This window comes from Bos grunniens, chromosome 26 (genome assembly GCF_055505025.1).
Source record: "Bos grunniens cultivar Pamir isolate PY7600 chromosome 26, Bosgru_T2T1.0, whole genome shotgun sequence".
Lineage (NCBI taxonomy): Eukaryota > Metazoa > Chordata > Mammalia > Artiodactyla > Bovidae > Bos > Bos grunniens.
The window spans coordinates 15,623,470-15,644,102 of record NC_141190.1 but is presented as its reverse complement, the minus strand read 5'-3'; the positions used below and the strand labels follow the sequence as shown (position 1 = coordinate 15,644,102).

Here is a 20,633-nt window from a genome sequence, read left to right as displayed (position 1 = left end):
GACAGAGAATGAGGGGTGATATAGAAGCAGGAAGAGTGTGAAGAAGACTAAGTTGAAGAAACAACTAACCACCTTCTTACATCTTGGGCTCAGATTCTCCTCAACTTCTCCACAAAGATATGCACACAGAAGTTAAATCGTCGGGTCAGTTTCTCAGTCCTAAAGCGTCAAATGCACATTTACAGTACTCACCATTTAATATTTTTGTTTTGTAACCACTTTCTCTCTTCCCTTCTGTATGCCTTAGGGACATTTTTTTTTTTTTAACTTTTCACCTAAACAAAGACTTGACATTGAATTTGACTCCTACTAGCCTCTAAGCTTGTCTTTCAGGTTTGCTGCTTTGCTACTTAAAATCCCGTATCAATTTAGAAAAGGAGACTGAGGTCCACATTCGATGTCTGGAATCATTATGAACAATGCCTAACCCTCTAATGGTAGTTTCAATTCTGCCTATTCTATGATGAGTGCAAAGAAACAAGAGTGTCCCAGTTTAAAAAAAAAAGACATTGCATTTTCACTTCACAGGAAAGCCCCAATGAACCAAGCTACTGTCGACACTTCATTGTCCTTACTCTCTCCCACAGCAACGGGGCCTCCAGCTCCTCACCATTTTTGAAGCTGCCCCTGTCACTCTCAGAACAGCACAGGAGGTCTCCAGGAATTCAATCTATGCACACCCAGGGGCAGCACGCTAATTTTAATATCAGTCTTTGACAACCATAGCTAAAATAAATCTAACAAGAAAAACCTAACAAAGTAAAATCTAAATAGGGCCTAGATGAATCTCTACTTTACAGATAGAATTCATTAACAAAATGATAATTAACTGCTACAACAAGATTGAAAACATGGTTTAATGATGGGAAACTTGTTAATATAAAATATCAGTAGGTCAAATGAGAAAAAAAGCACACAGTCATCTCAAAGATGACCTTTTGGCCTTTGATAAAGTCAACTCCCTTTCATTTAAAAAAAAAATCTATGAATATAAAACTCTTTCATCAAACTATTTTTAACCAAGAGCAACATCATAATTACTAGTGAATATTAAAAGCATTTCTATTAAAATCAGGAATAAAATTAAAAGCTCTATCATCCTCCCTTTTAGTTATTTATGTTCAAATTTCTGATTTAAAAGAAACAATTATTATTTGTAGACAACACAATTCTCTACCTAGAAAGTTCAGGAAAATCAGCTAAAAAATTAACCTGATTAAATAAAAAAATAAAACTTATTTTAAAATAAGTAAGAAATGTATGATTCCAACAACACAAGAGAAGACTCTACACATGGACATCACCAGATGGAAGACTAGAGAACTCTTCAAGATTATTAGAGATACCAAGGGAGCATTTCATGCAAAGATGGGCTCGATAAAGGACAGAAATGGTATGGACCTAACAGAAGCAGAAGATATTAAAAAGAGGTGGCAAGAATACACAGAAGAACTGTACAAAAAAGATCTTCACAGCCAATATAATCATAATGGTCTGATCACTCACCTAGAGCCAGACTTCCTGGAATGTGAAGTCAAGTGCGCCTTAGAAAGCATCACTATGAACAAAGCTAGTGGAAGTGATGGAATTCCAATTGAGCTATTCCAAATCCTGAAAGGTGATGCTGTGAAAGTGCTGCACTCAATATGCCAACACATTTGGAAAACTCAGCAGTGGCCACAGGACTGGAAAAGGTCAGTTTTAATTCCAATCCCAAAGAAAGGCAATGTCAAAGAATGTTCAAACTACTGCACAATTGCACTGATCTCAGTTCAGTTCAGTCGCTCAGTCGTGTCCAACTCTTTGCAACCCCATGAATTGCAGCACACCAGGCCTCCCTGTCCATCACCAACTCCTGGAGTTCACCCAAACTCTTGTCCATTGAGTCGGTGATGCCATCTAGCCATCTCATCCTCTGTCGTCCCCTTCTCCTCCTGCCCCCAATCCCTCCCAGCATCAGAATCTTTTCCAATGAATCAACTCTTCACATGAGGTGGCCAAAGTACCGGAGTTTCAGCTTTAGCATCAGTCCTTCCAATGAACACCCAGGACTAATCTCCTTTAGAATGGACTGGTTGGATCTCCTTGCAGTCCAAGGGTCTCTCAAGACTCTTCTCCAACACCAGAGTTCAAAAGCATCAATTCTTTGGCACTCAGCTTTCTTCACAGTCCAACTCTCACATCCATACATGACCACTGGAAAAACCATAGCCTTGACTAGACGGACCTTTGTTGGCAAAGTAATGTCTCTGCTTTTGAATATGCTATCTAGGTTGGTCATAACTTTCCTTCCAAGGAGTAAGCGTCTTTTAATTTCATGGCTGCAATCACCATCTGCAGTGATTTTAGAGCCCCCCAAAATAAAGTCTGACACTGTTTCCACTGTTTCCCATCTATTTCCCAGTCATCTCACACGCTAGTAAAGTAATGCTCAAAATTCTCCAAGCCAGGCTTCAGCAGTACGTGAACCGTGAACTTCCAGATGTTCAAGCTGGTTTTAGAAAAGGCAGAGGAACCAGAGATCAAATTGCCAACATCCGCTGGATCATTGAAAAAGCAAGAGAGCTCCAGAAAAACATCTATTTCTGCTTTATTGACTATGCCAAAGCCTTTGACTGTGTGGATCACAATCAACTGTGGAAAATTCTGAAAGAGATTGGAATACCAGACCACCTGACCTGCCTCTTGAGAAACTTGTATGCAGGTCAGGAAGCAACAGTTAGAACTGGACATGGAACAACAGACTGGCTCAAAATAGGAAAAGGAGTACATCAAGGCTGTATATTGTCACCCTGCTTATTTAACTTATATGCAGAGTACATCATGAGAAATGCTGGGCTAGAAAAAGTACAAGCTGGAATCAAGATTGCCGGGACAAATATCAATAACCTCATATATGCAGAAGATACCACCCTTATGGCAGAAAGTGAAGAGGAACTCAAAAGCCTCTTGATGAAAGTGAAAGTGGAGAGTGAAAAAGTTGGCTTAAAACTCAACATTCAGAAAATGAAGATCATGGCTCTGGTCCCATCACTTCATGGGAAATAGATGGGGAAACAGTGGAAACAGTGGCTGACTTTATTTTTCTGGGCTCCAAAATCACTACAGATGGTGATTGCAGCTGTGAAATTAAAAGACGCTTACTCCTTGGAAGGAAAGTTATGACCAACCTAGATAGCATATTCAAAAGCAGAGACATTACTTTGCCAACAAAGGTCCGTCTAGTCAAGGCTATGGTTTTTCCAGTGGTCATGTATGGACTGTGAAGAAAGCTGAGTGCCAAAGAATTCATGCTTTTGAACTCTGGTGTTGGAGAAGACTCTTGAGAGTCCCTTGGACTGCAAGGAGATCCAACCAGTCCATTCTAAAGGAGATTAGTCCTGGGTGTTCATTGGAAGGAATGATGCTAAAGCTGAAACTCCGGTACTTTGGCCACCTCATGTGAAGAGTTGATTCATTGGAAAAGACTCTGATGCTGGGAGGGATTGGGGGCAGCAGGAGAAAGGGACGACAGAGGATGAGATGGCTAGATGGCATCGCCGACTCAATGGACATGAGTTTGGGTGAACTCCGGGAGTTGGTGATGGACAGGGAGGCCTGGCGTGCTGCAATTCACGGGGTTGCAAAGAGTTGGGCACGACTGAGTGACTGAACTAAACTGATATGATTCACTGGAGTAGGAAATGGCAACTCACCCCAGAATTCTTGACTAGAAAATTCTATGTACAGAGGAGCCTGGTGGGCTACAGTCCACTAGGTTGCAAGGGTTGGATAGGACTGAGCATGCATGCATATACATATGATTTACATGACGGTTACTACAAACTTAAGTAGAGATATAAAAACATTTGAGTAAATTAAGAAACATACCAGTATGGAAAAACTAAATATATAAACCTATTAATTCTTCCGAAATTAATATATACATTTGCCTGTGTGCTAAGTCATGTCCAACTCTTTGTGTCTGTATGGACCATAGCCCACCAGGCTCCTCTGTCCATGGGATTCTCCAGACAAGAATACTAGAGTGGGTTGCCATGCCCTCCTCCAGGGGATCTTTCTGACCCAGGGATTGAACCCGTATCTCTTATGTCTCCTGCATTGGCAGGTGGGTTCTTTACTATCAGCACCACCTGGGAAGCTAATATATAGATTTATTATAATCCTACTCAGAATATCAACAGATATTTAACATTTTAACAAAGTGTTTCAAAACTTAATTTATAAGAATAAGCAAGGAAAATAAGAAAAATTTTAATAATTATAATGAGAATTCACTGTATAATTAATGTCATAAGGCTAAAATATTAAATAACCAAACAGTGTGGTACTCATTAAAGACTTTACAAATAGATATCTTAGGCCTGAAATTGACTTTAGACTATACAAGATAAGATTAGGAATAATCTAGGATAATTCAATAGGTATATTATTTAAGGAAATTATATATGAAATATAAATATATATATATGAGGAAGTAAATATATTATGAAGGAAAATTAAGTATTTAGAAAACAAGATAGGTCTTCAACTCATAATATGAACAACAACAACAAAAAAAACTAATTTCAAATGAAAAGCTGAACGTAAATAAAAGCCTAAAGACCTAAGGGGGAAAAAAAAAAAAAAACAGTTAATCACAGAAAGGAGTAAAGGGTACAAATTGAAAAGCCGTGGAAGTAATCTCCAGGGAGAACAGAGACCTATCTGGCCATATGGAAAATTTTCTGCACATTGAGACACATGATTAACATTTCAAAAATATGATACTTCATTAATATATATACAGAGTATCCCATAGTAGGATAAACATAATTTGCTTAAATATGATTTATAAAGTTAGGTGAAAAGTTATAAAATGTGAAAACATGATCTCAATTTGGGAAAAAAGAAAATAAACCCAGAAAGCCAGGAACCAAATGATAGTAAGAGCACTAAATGCAGGTGATTTTGGACTTCTTTGCTGTGCCTTTCTCTGTTTCCCAAATTAGCCAAAATTAACTTGCATTGTATTATAATCAGGAAAAAATGCTAGTTGAGAAAAACATTATCAAATGACAATGATACATTACAGTCTTAATTCATTAAGACGTCTCAAATAAATGGACAAAGTATGTGATTAAATAATTAACCAAGAGAAAGCACATTGATGAAACACCAATGTTTTTTATCTCTAGTAATCAAAGAAATGCACATTCAAACTATGAAGTACCAAGTCTGGGATTTCTCATTGACATCCCACTGGAAAGACTACTCTAGTACATCTTTAGTTGAAGTGCAAACTGTTGCAACCTTTTTGGAAAGCTTTTTGCCAGTATGTATCTGGAGCCTTTAAAAAAGTTCTTCACTTTGACCTAGTAATTTCACTTCTAGGACTCTGTGCTAAAGAATTAGAGATCTAGGCAATGAAGAGTTACTTAAATAGAAAAAATTGGGGATCAACAACTGAACGCCCAAAAAGAGGGGAATCCGTAAACCCTCCATGAGACAACATGACAGATGAGGTTCAGACCCTGAAATCAAGATTTAAAAACATTTAATGGAGTGGAAACATCTTAATGATAGAATGTTAGGCAAAGGGGCAGGATTAAAAATTGCATATTAGGTATCTGTGCTGCCTGCTAAGTTGCTTCAGTCATGTCTGTCTCTTTGCAACCCCAAGGACTGTTGCCTGCCAGGCTCCTCTACCCATGGGATTCTCCAGGCAAAAATTCTGGAGTAGGTTGCCATTCCTTCTCCAATTAGGTATCTATCAGATCAGATCAGTCGCTCAGTCGTGTCCGACTCTTTGCAACCCCATGAATCGCAGCACGCCAGGCCTCCCTGTCCATCACCAACTCCCGGAGTTCACCCAGACTCACGTCCATCGAGTCAGTGATGTCATCCAGCCATCTCATCCTCTGTCGTCCCTTTCTCCTCCTGCCCCCAATCCCTCCCAGCATCAGGGTCTTTTCCAATGAATCAACTCTTCGCATGAGGTGGCCAAAGTACTGGAGTTTCAGCTTTAGCATCATTCCTTCCAAAGAAATCCCAGGGCTGATCTCCTTCAGAATGGACTGTTTGGATGGTCTTAATTTTGCTTGAAATAAACAAAAGTTCCAGTTCTACTGCTCCCCAGCCAGGTGACTTGGTCAAATCTTCGTCTCTGAGAAGACGTTTCTCCAACTCTTAAAACTGAGAGGGGAACATTTGGATTTCTCAATTTTCAATGTTGCAAGACACAGCATATAATTAAAAAAAGTAACAAATCATAAATAGATGCATAATATCTGCATTAATAATTAAAAGATAGAGTTTTAGTTGTTAAAATGGCTTTGGATTAAAAATTCTTTTTTAATTATTTTTTATTTAAGTATAGTTGACTTACAATGTTAGTTTCAGATGTACAACATAATGACTCAATATTTTTAGAGATTACGTATCATACAAACCTATGATCAAATATCGACTATATTCCCTGTGTTGTACATTACATCCCTATGACTTTTTTTTAGTACTTTTTTTTTTTCCTCTTATAGAATGCTTTATTGTGTGGCATCCTTGAGCTAAAGGGTCACTTGGGGAGATTTCTGGTCCCTAGATTAGGTCTCTCTTTAAAATGTTTCTTTTTTTTTTTTTGTATTTCTTAGGTACCCAATCTAATTTTATTTTATTTTTAAACTTTACAATATTGTATTAGTTTTGCCAAATATCGAAATGGATCCACCACAGGTATACATGTGTTCCCCATCCTGAACCCTCCTCCCTCCTCCCTCCCCATACCCTCCCTCTGGGTCATCCCAGTGCACCAGCCCCAAGCATCCAGTATCATGCATCGAACCTGGACTGGCAACTCGTTTCATACATGATATTATACATGTTTCAATGCCATTCTCCCAAATCTTCCCACCCTCTCCCTCTCCCACAGAGTCCATAAGACTGTTCTATACATCAGTGTCTCTTTTGCTGTCTCTTACACAGGGTTATTGTTACCATCTTTCTAAATTCCATATATATGCGTTAGTATACTGTATTGGCGTTTTTCTTTCTGGCTTACTTCACTCTGTATAATAGGCTCCAGTTTCATCCACCTCATTAGAACTGATTCAAATGTATTCTTTTTAAGGGCTGAGTAGTACTCCATTGTGTATATGCACCACAGCTTTCCTATCCATTCATCTGCTGATGGACATCTAGGTTGCTTCCATGTCCTGGCTATTATAAACAGTGCTGCGATGAACATTGGGGTACACGTGTCTCTTTCCCTTCTGGTTTCCTCAGTGTGTATGCCCAGCAGTGGAATTGCTGGATCATAAGGCAGTTCTATTTCCAGTTTTTTAAGGAATCTCCACACTGTTCTCCATAGTGGCTGTACTAGTTTGCATTCCCACCAACAGTGTAAGAGGGTTCCCTTTTCTCCACACCCTCTCCAGCATTTATTGCTTGTAGACTTTTGGATCGCAACCATTCTGACTGGCATGAAATGGTACCTCATAGTGGTTTTGATTTGCATTTCTCTGATAATGAGTGATGTTGAGCATCTTTTCATGTGTTTGTTAGCCATCTGTATGCCTTCTTTGGAGAAATGTCTATTTAGTTCTTTGGCCCATTTTTTGATTGGGTCATTTATTTTTCTGGAGTTGAGCTGTAGGAGTTGCTTGTATATTTTTGAGATTAGTTGTTTGTCAGTTGCTTCATTTGCTATTATTTTCTCCCATTCTGAAGGCTGCCTTTTCACCTTGCTAATAGTTTCCTTTGATGTGCAGAAGATTTTAAGTTTAATTAGGAAAAATATGGAACGCTTCACGATTTTTTAGTACTTTTTAAAAAAATATGGACCGCTTCATGAATTTGCGTGCCATCCTTGTGTGGGAGACACGTTGATCTTCTCTATATCATTCCAATTTTAGTATATGTGCTGCCGAAGCTGGCACTGACTTATTATATAACTGCTAGTTTGTACCTCTTAATTCCCTCCACCTATTTGCCCTAGCCTGTACTCCTCTCCCCCGCGGTAGCCACTAGTTTGTTCTCTGTATCTGTGAGTCTGTTACTGTTTTGTTGTATTTGTTTGTTTGTTTTGATTTTTAGATTTCACATATAAGTGAAAACATACAGTGTTTGTCTAAAAATTCTTTATTTTTTTAAACAAATAATCTAAACAAGTGACATACTTAGGACCTTCCTGACTGCTTAGATAGTGACAATTCATCAGAGATAGACCGTGTGGCTAGAAGTAAGCAGGCTCTCTGATCCTCTGTAACTAACTTGATATGGGCTTGCCTGCCTGAGTCAGGAACACATTTCACCTGTTTTCAGCCGTCCCACGACTTGGCATTGGAGAAGTTCTCAGTCAGCAAAGGGTACTTAGCCAAAATCCTAGATCGAAGAGGTGCCCTGGGAGAATCTGCAAGGCTATCTGACTGCTGTTACACTGGTGGTGCAGGAAAGTCACTTTTTGGGGTTCTTTTTACAAATTTATGTAGTTTCTATGCATAACTCAGGAAGCTCTTGCCATCCTCGCTGAGATTCAAATAATAACTGAGCATATTTCTTTCACAACTGCCTGACCAATCTGTCCCACTGTGAATTTTAGGACCCTGCCGGAGGCACGATGAAAGAACAACCTCTGGCACAGTAAAGCAAGTTAAGTTAGGGACTAATTAGCCTGCTGAGTGGCAGAGAAGTGAATCTGAATTTACTCAGACCCCAGCAGTTAGCAAAACTGCAGACCCAGTTAGGCTCACGCTCGACTCTCTCATCCAAATTCATTCTGCCTTTGCGGGGAAAAAGGAATACAATCTTATGCCAAAAGCATTTAACTTCTGTGAGTTTTATCCACCTCCCTGAGATGGACAAACCAGACTATTAGAGAGTGCTTCAATTCCTCCAGGCAAGCGGATCATAGGCAAAAATATGTTCATCAATGAAATCTGAGTTCATGTTGTTAATAATAACAAATGAATTGAAGCTTTCTTTAGAAATGACAGTAACTTGAACTAACTCCAGTGATATCCAAATTAAACTGTGTTATATGATATTTTAATCCCAGATGTGTCTAGTATGCACTTGGTCACATGTGTTTTTCCCAATGATTTTTTTTCCATTCTCTGGATTTTCCATAGTCAGTGATATTATATAGTTTAAACCTAAAATGAAGTCATCAAAATAGAGTCTCTCCTTGCTTCTGCCTCTTCCTTAATTTTGAATGGAGCACACTTACTGTTTTGTTATTAAAATGTAGCGGTTCCTACAAAGCAATAAAATTCATAAATGCTAACTGCATTTTGTTATAGCTCTGAACTCATGTGCAAATGTAACCAGCCCTCCTGAAGGAGACGTTCCACGGAGCATATTTCTGTGGGGTTGCCCCACAGCAGATCAGTCCACAGAGCCAGCAGCACCACCACCACTATGTAGATAACACTTTAACCAACAACCCTGTCAGGCCTAGCCGCCCTGTTTATTATTATTTTATGCCTTAAGGGGAGAGGGGAAAGGATGCAAGAGTATGAAGTCTGTCTTATAGACCCAATGTCATGGAGAAAGAGCAGGGAGAAGACTGCAGCTCCACCCTGTCCCTCTCATCTCAGCCCCTACAGCTGGCAGGCAGGAGAGAAAAGAACAAACATCCCACAGTTTCTCAAAGCTGAAGGGACCCTCTTCCTGGCAGAGGCAGGAAGACCTCAGAGACCTCGGGGAGGGGCAGCTGTGCCCCATGAGAAGCAGCCTCATGCACCTGTGTCATTTGTGGTCAGGGCAGTGAACAGTGGCAACTAGGAAAGAGAGGAGGAATGGAAGGAAGACCCCCAGCCGACTGGGGACAGCACCATGGAGACTCCATCAGAATGAAAATGAGCCTAAGAGCCAATATTTGTTGAAGTCTTGTTGCCTATCAGACACTGTTCTAAGCCCTTTACATGAACAGTCTCATTTACTAGGTGTTACTGTTTTGTTGTTGCTGTTGAGTTGCTAAGTCGTATCAGACTGTTTTGTGACCTCATGAACTGTGGCCCTCCAGGTTCCTCTGTCCATAGGATTTCCCAGGCAAGAATCCTGGCATGAGTTGCCATTTCCTTCTCCAAGGGATCTTCCCAACCCAGGGATTGAACCTGAGTCCCCGCATTGGCAGGCAGATTCTTTATGACTAGGCCACCAGCGAGGCCCAGATGCTACTATCTGTCACCCCTCCCATTCAGTAAATGAGGAACTTTAGGCCCCAGTAGAACAAGTATTTTGCACAAGATCACACAGATTGGACATAAATAGCGGAGCCAAGTAAACACATCTAAGCAACCTGGCTCCAGATCCTCATTTTGTAAAAGACTATTAGACAAAGCACAGCAGAGTTCTATTTCCTACACATCCAAGTCTCTGGGCTAAGGTCACACCTAGTGTGCCTTAACGCGGGCTTTAGATCTTCTCAAACTCCTGTCTCTCTAGCATAGAGGTGCGCTTACCTGCCATATCTGAGGCAGGACCTCGCTATCTAAATAAAATGAGTAAGAGTGGGGCTGTGGGCAAAATGGGATGAAGAGTTGAGATCTTCCTCTTCCACCATCTCCTTTAACTGGCAGAGGCTCCAACCCTCCTGTGACACAACTGGAAAACCAGTATCACTCTGAATAATGAGCTTGAGAAGCAAAAGAAGCACAGCTAGAAAGTCAATAACAGGCGACTAACCCAGAGGAAAAGGAGAAATCACCACCACGCACCCCCCAGCAGTCCCAGAGGTACCTCACCATCCTGGCTCCAACACGAACCATCTCAAGTTTGAGCATTTGAGGGGCCAGGAAAAGGTGGAATTCAGGGCTGGAGCATAGAGTCAGGAATAAGGCAAATCCAATAAACAGGCAGAGGTGGGAAGCCGAGCCAAGCGGGCGCCAGGGCCAGCGGTCTGTGGTGAGCGAGCGGGGCTGCTGGAGGAACAGAGGTGGGAAGCCGAGGAGGAGGCCAGCACAGGGACTGCTCCCAGAGCCGGCGTCCTCTGGCTTCAAGCTGTCCACACACATTACAAGAGACAGAAAGGGCAAGAACTTACCAAGGGCTTCGATACCCATTTTCTTTTTTTTTTTTTCAGTGTGATGGGGCTATAACACACTCCTTCTCCCCTATTCAAATATTGCTTTTTCCTTCCTTACAGTAACATACCACTCAGTGGCTGGCACTGTCGGCCTTAGCAGATACAGAAATGCCTGCTTTGGGGAACCCTAGATAGATGGAATGGGCGGGACACAGGGAATGGGGGCAGTGGGAGATAGGTCGAAGAAGGAGGGGATATATGAATACATATATACTTGATTCACTTCACTGCGCAGCAGAAAACTAACACAACATTATAAAGCAATTATATCCCCAGCAAAGTAAAGAGAGTCCCAGACTGTGGATTTAATCCCAGCTCTACCCTTACTAGGGCTTCCCTGATGGCTCAGTTGGTAAAGAATTTGCCTGCAGTGCAAGAGACCTGGGTTCCATCCCTGGGTTGGGAAGAACTCCTGGAGAAGGAAATGGCAACCCACTCCAGAAACCTTGCCTGGGAAATCCCACGAACAGACGAGCCTGGCGGGCTAGAGTCCACGGGGTCACAAGAGCCGCACACGACTTAGTGACTAAACCACCACCCCATACTAGCTGTGTAAACTTGGGTAAGTTACCTATCTTCTCAGAGCCTGAGCATCCCCTTCCATGATATATAGGTAATAAAAGTACCTACCTCAGAAGGTTGTAATGAGGGTGACAGATAATACACGTAGGGTAGTCAAAACAAGTCCCAAGCAAAGTTCAAACTAAATGCTGGCTCTTATTGCTCTCTTACTTTGACAGCTTTCCTTTCCCTCTTGACTACTTTCTTTTTTCTCTTCCACACTCTTGTTAGTTTCCTATTACTACTGTGACAAATGGCCTCAAATGTGGTGTAAACAATACAGATTTGTTATCTTCAGCTCTGGAGGCCAGAAGTCTCAGGTGGGTTGGCAGGGCTGTTTTCCTTCTGGAGGCCCAGCATCTCGAGGCAGCCTAAATCCCTTGGCTCCTGACCCCTTTCTTACATTAGTCCGACCTTCTATGAGGGACTCTGTGATCCTCTTGCCTCCCTCTTATAAGAACCCTCTTGACTAGGTTGAGCCCACTCAGGTAATCTAGCATAATCCCCTCATCTCAAAATCTTTAAAAACATCGGCAAAGTTCCTTTTGTCCTGTTAAGAAACATGTGTATAGGTTATGGGGATTAAGACTTGGACAATTCACAGGATCACTGGCATTATTCAATGTACTAGACATATTTTTCCTAAGCCTAAAGTTGCAGACTGGCAAGACTTAGGAAGACCAAGATGGAAAAGACAATAACATTAGTAGCTAACGTTTTGAACACTGACTGTGTGCCTGGCACTATGCAAAGTGCTTTAGGTACTTTATCTTACTGAGGTCTCAAATGCACGACATGTGAGAGTTCAGTTGTATCCAACTCTGTGCGACGCTACTGTAGCCCGCCAGGCTCCTCTGTCCATGGGATTTTCCAGGCAAGAATACTAGAGTGGGTGGCCATGTCCTCTTCCAGAGGATCTTCCCAACCCAGGGATCACACCTGTATCTCCTGCGTCTTCTGCACTGCAGGCATATTCTTCCCTGCTGAGCCATCAGGGAAGCCCTAGGTCTCTGAGCAACTTCATAAAATTACTATCTTACAGAAAGGTTAACTTCTCATCTAAAGCTGTACAGCTAGTAGATGACAAAGCTTATGTAAAACCAGGTCATTTTGATTCTAGAGTATTTGACCAAGAGCGCCTTGCCCTATTCCTTAAGCTACTATAACTGGAGGCCCCATGACCACTAGGACGTTGAAGGCTATACCATGAGAGACACAGAGAGACAGGGGTCCTGCAGACCCTAGGCTATAAGGTCCACACAGATGGTAGAGCTTCAGAATATTTTCTTATACTCAAAGGAGAAAGCTTGGGGTTACTAAAGAGTTTCTTCAAATGCAGACTTGAACAAAAAAGCCACGAAGGGACCAGCTAAAGAGGGAAAGTGAAAAGTCGGTTCCTGACCCCAGGCCAACCCTGTGATTCTAGTCAACCTCCCCCAAAGAAGAGAGAACCTCATAGTCTCTCCGGGAGAGAATTCCAACCAAGTCAGATTGACTCAGATCCTCCAAAGCCCTACCAGGAAGTTTCAGAACCCCGGCTGGCCACCAGAATGGTCACACCCACAGCACAACAGTCGGTATACACCAGGACCAAACCTCGCCCTAGCGTCTGTCCCACAACTGCTAGGAGAACCATGTGCCACAGGTTCCAACAAGGGTCCAGCAGTCTTACCAACAGCCACAATGAGCAACTTCTTTTCCTATCAGTTCTTTTCACGGAGAATGGCTCGAAACCAACTGTGATTAGCTAAAGTGGGAAAGGGTAAGCTAAACACTTGCTAAGCATGCCAATTACGGTGGTTTAACTAGCCGTAGCGTTCCAAAACCTCAGTTGCTAAACAATTTAGCCATAGCCCTATCTGTAATTTTCTAATGAGCCAAGTTCAAGTTATTTGGTTTCACCCCACCAAAAAAGAGCCAGTTGTTTGTTTTTGGTGATGAACCTAACTAAGAGTTGATACAGGAAAGCATAGTGGTCAAGGGAACAGAGTCTGGAGCCAGCCAGCTCTGACTGAATCCTGGCCCTGGCACTTTCTTGCTCTGACTTCATGTATGTTACCTAACCTTTTAGTTTCTCGGTTTTCCTGTCTTCAGAGGGGGCATAAAAATAGAAGTCTATATGTTCTTATACAAAATCAGAAGATTTTTGGCTTTGGTAATGGCAAAACAGTACACATGTCATATATTAAATAATGCTGTAGGTGAGATCTATAGCAAACATGTCCATCATTTCCAAAATAAAAAATGTATATATACTTCTTATCAGGTGAGAAAAATTAAGACCAAAAGAACCTCATGTCATTTCAGACCAAATTTTGTAGCCAAACATGAAAACCAGTTTTGAGAGTTTCTTTTTTTTTAATTTTGGAATTGCAGGTAAGGGATAACAGGTCTCTGGCATTTAGCACCTAATGCTGTTGTTAGGATTAAATGAACTGACAAATATAAAGTACTTAGAATGCAGTGTTAGCAACAACAACTGTTACTATTATTTTTATCTAAGTAGACTTAGTAGGGGGCTATGAATAGGAAATTGTTAATTTATGACTAAATTTGACTTGGAAATTAGTACTTGGGAGATTAGTAGTCATTATGAATATCCCAGGGCAGATATCTAAGATGATGGACATATTATATATCTTCATTCTCCAGTATGGTAGCAACTAGCAACATGTGACAATTAAGAGCCTGAAATGTGACTAATCTCATTTAATTTTAACTTATTCAAAGTTAAATGTAAATAGCCCTATGTGACTTGTAGCTACCCTGACTGGACAGCACAGCTATAGAGGGCCGGGTTCCAATCTGGCTCATGAAAACCTATATAGATGAATTATAGCACTTGACTTAAAAAAAAAAACAAAACCCAAGCCCTAGTCCTGCCCCCTGGGAGAAGAGAAGACCACATGATGCTGAAGAGGGTTTTCTCTTCCTTTCTAGACCCTGTAGCTAGCCATTCACAAAGTGCATCTTTGATATCTTCTTCCTTCTCAACTCCCCACTTCCCCATCTCCAGCTCCACAGGAAACCCCACATAATTGGGCCACACGCTTCCCTAAGCCTCCATCAATACCCCTCAGCCTTCTCCAGGAGTACCAGGCTCCCCAGTCACCTGCCCTCGCTCTCCCCAACCAAATTTCCACCTGCTAAGGGCCAAGATCTTAACCAAGCATCTAGAGGAAAGCCCCTGGATCATACCAGTTCACACTAAAAGCTGTTACTGCTTTTTCTCTCCTCTTCTCTGCTATGTTACTCCTTCAAACTCAAAGCTCTATATTGTTGTCCTCCCCCAGACCTCTTCTTCCCTCAAGCACAGTGACACCAGGCAAAGAAAGCAGGAGCCCAGGCTGAAGCAACTGTTATCCTACATAGGCTGATTGCCACCCAGGTGTGGTATGGCAGGGACTGCCAACACACAGGTGCAAAGCAGCCTCACTCTGTGCAAATATCCCCTCTCACCCAGCCATGGGAAACATTCCCTGCTTTCTGCTTGGAAAAACAGCAAGCACAATTCTTTTCAACTTTCCATTATTCATTTAAAAATTTTTAGGTAACAAATTGTACATTAAATGAATTGTTTAAAGTATACAACAAAAGCCCAGAGAAGACTGTAACTTAGAATGGCTGCAAATAGCAAAAGAAAACCAACCACCTTCAGTGGAATCTAGCTTCACCACAACCCACTGGAGCATGGAATTTTTAATGACACAGGTCAACCTTGGCGCATATCCAAGGAGCTTATTTTACTAGAAGGACTGGAAGACAGTCCCCTCCAGCTCTTACTTGGTCCCCAGGCTTAGACCAAAGATGATTATTATGCATCCTGGCTATAAGGAAAATTTCCCCAGTGGGGTTGTAAGTGGAGGACAATTTGAATGGTAAACATTATGCTTTTCTCTGAATCCTCTTCTCCAAAACAGAGATTTGTATTGAAGAACCAAAGCCATAGCACTATTTCCAGAGAGGCTTCTAGGTGCAAGCAGTGTGCCAAGAAAGCCACAGTGAAGTCCTTCAGTAGGGAAAAGGAAACATCTACATAAATACTTCTCAAAGAATGCTGAGCGGAGAAAAAGCCAGGAAGGTAAAATGCTGCAGGCATCAGAGCCTGAGAAAGCCGACTATTTGGGACTGGGGTGTGAGGGAAGGTCTTATGGCAGCAACAAAACTGGTTAGGATTTAGAGTGATGACATGGAGCAGAAAGGGCACTCAGGAAGAGCAAAGGATATTTTAGACTACAACACCCCAGGTATTCTTCAGAAAGCATCTGTGAAGATATGCCTGGATACAGCATCCAGAGATAGTCGACCACCCCTTCTCCCCCAGGGCCAACTGGGCCCTGTAAGTGCATCTACGGGGTCACCTAAATCCACCTCCCAAGACAGGCTCTCAAAAATTCTTCCTGGCAGGTTACAGCACCCCAGGCCTTGGCTGTGCCCATTCTGGCAGGGACCCCACCCTATCCCTACCAGGGATTCTTAGCAGAAACACAAGAAATGCACTAATCCTGCAGGGATCTAAATGACCTAGTGGCAAATTTTGCATGATGCAACCCCAATTAAGAACCATGTGGAAATAAAACTTTTCCATCAAGTGACTCCTACTTAACATCTATTGAGGGTGCTCCCTCTTTAAAATGATGCTGCTAAATCTTTGGATGATGGATGATGGATCTCTCTTACCATCATCTCTCTTACTAATGAATAATTAGTTGAGTCAGTTGTACCAATTGTCTCATGACTTAAATACAAGGCAAGGGGGGCGGGGGGGGGGGACCATAAATTTACACTGTGCATTTAACATCAGCCACAATGGAGGACTTTTCCTTCTAGGTTATTCATTATCACAGCACTAGAGGACTTTAAGAAAAAAGACGCAGCCATGTGTCTAGTGGCCAGTGAAAGTGAGCCCCAGGTCCAAAATTGTATTTTCTAGGACTTGATGTAGCTAATCTCTCCAGGAACAATGTCTTGAGCACTTTTCCTTGAAATACTGTCGCTTAGGGACCGACCGCCTCAGAAAGAGTTTATATTTTTCATCTTTGTGCTGCACACACAAAATGCAGTGGAGACCCAAGGCAGACATCTGAAGGGGCGAAGGAAGCCCTACCAGGGTGTCCTCCAGCCCATGTGAGGCTGGCTCTCGTCCCCTCGGGAGTCGCCTGCCTCAGTTTTCCCCTGGAGATGGGGCGGGAGAGGGACACTCTCCCGCCAGGTACAACTGGGTGAGGTTGGCTGCCCTCGGCGGCTCTACTGACTGGTTCAGAGATTACAAGCCCCTCTCTCCCCTTCTCCACGCCTCGGGAACCGAGCTCCAGAGTCTCCTCCTCACCTTTCCTCTGCTGGCCGGGGGCGCCGGAGTCCCCAAGTTGCAGCGTCCTTCTGGAACGTGCCTGTCGCTAACGGCGTCGGGTGTCCCCGCTACTGTGTGTCAGCGGCGGAGCGGATGCCAGGAGCGCGCAGAGCCGGGCAAATGCCCGGGAGGCAAAGCCCGGGAGGCACAGCCGGGGCGCGCCGCCGCCGCTCCCGCTCGGGGGTCTGCCGCCCCCGCCGCCCGTCCCGCCCCGCGCCGCCCCGTGCGCCCCCGCCCGGCGCCGCTACCTCGCTCCGCGCCCGCCGAGCTCTGCGCGCTGCCCTGACGGCGGCGCGGGCGGCAGCGGGGCCCCCGCCCTGGGCCGGGCTTTCCCAGAACTCGCCCGCCCCGGGTGAGAGGCCGCGAGCGCCGCCGCGGGCCGCCGGGCGGCCGGGGGGAGAGGCCTGAGACGGGCCCGCCCCCGGGCCGCGGGCCGCGCGGAGAAGGCAGGCGCGAGGGGCGGACCCGGCCGCCACCCTGGCCCTGGACGTCGGCCCGGCGACCCCCGCCGGGCCTCCCAAGGCCGCCCGGCGTCCGGGCCACAGTGGGAGCTGGAGAGAGTGCGGCGGGGTCGCCCGGCTCTGGCAGGAGAGCCGAAACTCGGTCCAACTCAGGCCGCGGGAATTTATAGTCTCACACCTTCCGCCAGGCACCGTCCCTGCTCGACACACACACGGAAACTGAGGCTCTTGAAGGTTAAATTACTTGACCAAGGTTACTCTGTAAGGGCAGCACCGAGTCTCCAATGTGTTCCGTCATTCATCCAACAACGATTTATTATTGAGCACCACAGTGTGCCCAGTGCTGTGCTAGGCTACGGAGTTTAGTGACCATCCAAATAGTGACATCCAGGTCTGTGGACTCCAAATCTAGTGTCTTTCGTTGCCGAAGCAAGCAGGAGGTGTTCAGCGCTGCCAGAAACTGCAGCCTCTGCACCCTGGCCGTTGAGGTGGTTTTTATACCCAACTCGCAGTCAAGAGAGCCAGAGACCTGGAGAAAAATCGAATTATCACACCCCACCTCCCCTAAATACCTCTCCCTCTTTACCTATTAATGGACCAACCCGTTCCGTAGGTATGACCCCTCCTCCTGCATTCAGTCAAGCTCAGTTCCTGTGGCCCCTACCCCTCCCGTCTGTCCACTCCTTGTACTCCCTCACACCGCAGCCATGTGGTCCTTCCTCTTCTGCAACTTTAACCCGTGCAGAAACCTTCATCGGCCCCCAACTGCCTTCCAGACTAACTCCCCGTTACGTGGGACATGGTGTTTCTCCCACTCTGCACCTCTACCTGGAAGGGTCCCACCTCCTCCCACATATTTCCTCTTGCTCAAGTTTGACCCCTTCTTTCAGGTCACTGTTAAAAGTGGCCTCCCATCCTTTGAGCTTCCAGGCACAGGAGGAGTTGAAGCAAAGAATGCACAGGAGGGTGTACCGAAGAATTCTGCCTTTAAGAAAAGTATGTCAGCCTGGGTCCTTACACTGTTTTGCTGTTTTCTCACCACTAGGATTTTAATGAAAATCAACATTACCTCCTTCCTTGAGAGCTGGTTGTGGAAAGACCTCTGCAGAAGACGGAGGAAAGTTTTTGTTCATGAAAAGCTTGAGATTTTAGCACGAGAGGAATAGGAAATAGTCACTGACCCCAACCCCTGTGCCTGCACGGTCCTGAGGAGGTGAATGAGGCTCCAGGAAAAAGGAAGCATTATTGACAATACACAAGGTAGGCTTTTTATTCAATATACAGTTTTGGATTGTGGTTTTATAATGCATTTAATGAATTAGTAATATCAAACATCATTAATCACCTGGAGCCCTCAAAGGCTTGTCTGGTTTTTTTTGAAAAAATAGGCACACAGGAATTAGATTGTTGCAAACTGATAGATGCACAAGCAGTTAACATGGATCCTCCAAATGAGTCACTTCACTATTAGAAACCAAGGAAAGTCTAGGTCCGTTAGGCAGGAAAGTTATCTGAGTGTGATAATCAATAAGCCCCCATTCCTGGAAAAGCCCTTCCCCAATTTTTTGCAAAGAGATCAGGTCCAGATCAATGTCCTTTGCTCGCCCCCTCCATCCCTCTCTAAATGAGACTGGAGGGAGCCGTGTCCCTGAGGCTGCCTCACCGCATTGGAATGTCTGAGCTAACAGTGCTTCCAGAGGGTTCATTGCTCCTCTGAACAGCACTGCCCAGACTTTCTGGAGATTTTAATTCACTCCCCAACCTCGCCAACAGTTGCACACAAGGTGCCTTTTTTACACCCTGCTCTCTGTTCAGTGAAACACACAGACCATCTCAGGGGAACAATGGCTCCATTCAAGACTTTTTCAAAAGTACAGCATATAACCTCCACACTGTGGGTTGCTGCCAGCCATTATCTGGAGGAAGAAAGACAGTCAGATAAAGTGCTTGTGAATTGGGGGAGCACTGGGCAGTTTCCATGGAAAATTCAGTTGCAATAAACTGAGTTATGCATCTTTGTATACAAGACCATTTTGCATAGTCAAAAACAACAACAAAAACAAAAGCCCCAAGAAACATTGCTGTGGAAGCTATTTAAATGTAGTGCATCTTTGTTTGGAATTCCAGAAAAAAGCACACATCTCTTTTGAACTTGTTACGTAATGGTCTCCATTTGATGGAAATTGATTAAGTTGTAAACGTTGGGCTAGGAAATGTAAGTTGTAAAATCATTTTAAGAAATGGAATTGTGTCCCCACTTTCTTCCTCTCACATCCTGTAATTTTTTATGTGGAGGGGGGTGTCTCTGACTTCATGGTTGTTGCTGCCAGTGGAAGGCCGCAGTCCCCCTACTGCACATATTCAGAAGAAAAGATTGGCCCTTTGCCACACTCAACAAGCCAGCCATCAGTTAACCCATTTATAAACAAACCTTAAGGCTGGGAACTGCACAGGCACAACTGACAAACGTATTGATCTTTGTTCAACAGTAGGCAATGGCACCGCACTCCAGTACTCTTGCCTGGAAAATCCCATGGACGGAGGAGCCTGGTAGGCTGCAGTCCGTGGGGTCGCTAAGAGTCGGACACGACTGAGTGACTTCACTTTCCCTTTTCACTTTCATGCATTGGAGGAGGACATGGCAACCCACTCCAGTGTTCTTGCCTGGAGAATCCCAGGGACAGGGGAGCCTGGTGGGCTGCCGTCTATGGGGTTGCACAGAGTCGGACACGACTGAAGCAACTTAGCAGCAGCAGCAGCTAATTGCTAGGCAGAGGAATTTGCCAACAGACTTTTGGGTCAGCTTTGGAAGCCAAGGAAGAACTGAAGGAACAAGGCGGCCCCGAGTTTAGGAATCACCCTTTCCTCTCATTCTAAGTCAATGCATCAGACTGTACGGGGTTTACCAGCTGTCTGCAAATATGCTAGTGCATTCAGAGAGTGGCCATAGAGCCCAAAACAAGTTTGCTGGAGTTTTCTCATATGTGAGGGTAGAAGTACTAAAGCGGTTCAAGGTTGGTGGAAATACCAGCATGTTAGAGCAGTAGGTAGCTCTACTTCTGTGGGGTGACAGGAGTGAGGGTGGAGGAGCTCTGTCTCTCAACATGGCCAATATTAGGGGCACAGACCCATGAGGGTCCACTTGAGTTGATAACCTTAATCCACTCCCAGGTGTGAGTGAGCCCTTGAGCACGTTACT

At 44.0% G+C, this 20,633-nt stretch overlaps 1 protein-coding gene and 1 non-coding gene across 5 annotated transcripts in view; both read right to left on the bottom strand.

The window, feature by feature from the left end:
- The window catches only part of PLCE1 (phospholipase C epsilon 1), a 372,153-nt gene extending 354,972 nt beyond the window's left edge, over positions 1 to 17,181 (bottom strand). For all 4 annotated transcript variants that reach the window (XM_086378753.1, XM_086378751.1, XM_086378754.1 and 1 more), the window contains exon 1: positions 16,953 to 17,181. The gene's annotated coding sequence lies outside the window, so the exon portion shown is untranslated. The remainder of the gene's footprint in view (positions 1 to 16,952) is intronic.
- Positions 7,807 to 7,913, bottom strand: LOC147344077 (U6 spliceosomal RNA). The gene has a single exon (XR_015155907.1). It is a non-coding gene; the product is annotated as a U6 spliceosomal RNA (small nuclear RNA).
- Positions 17,182 to 20,633: the final 3,452 nt, after the last annotated feature.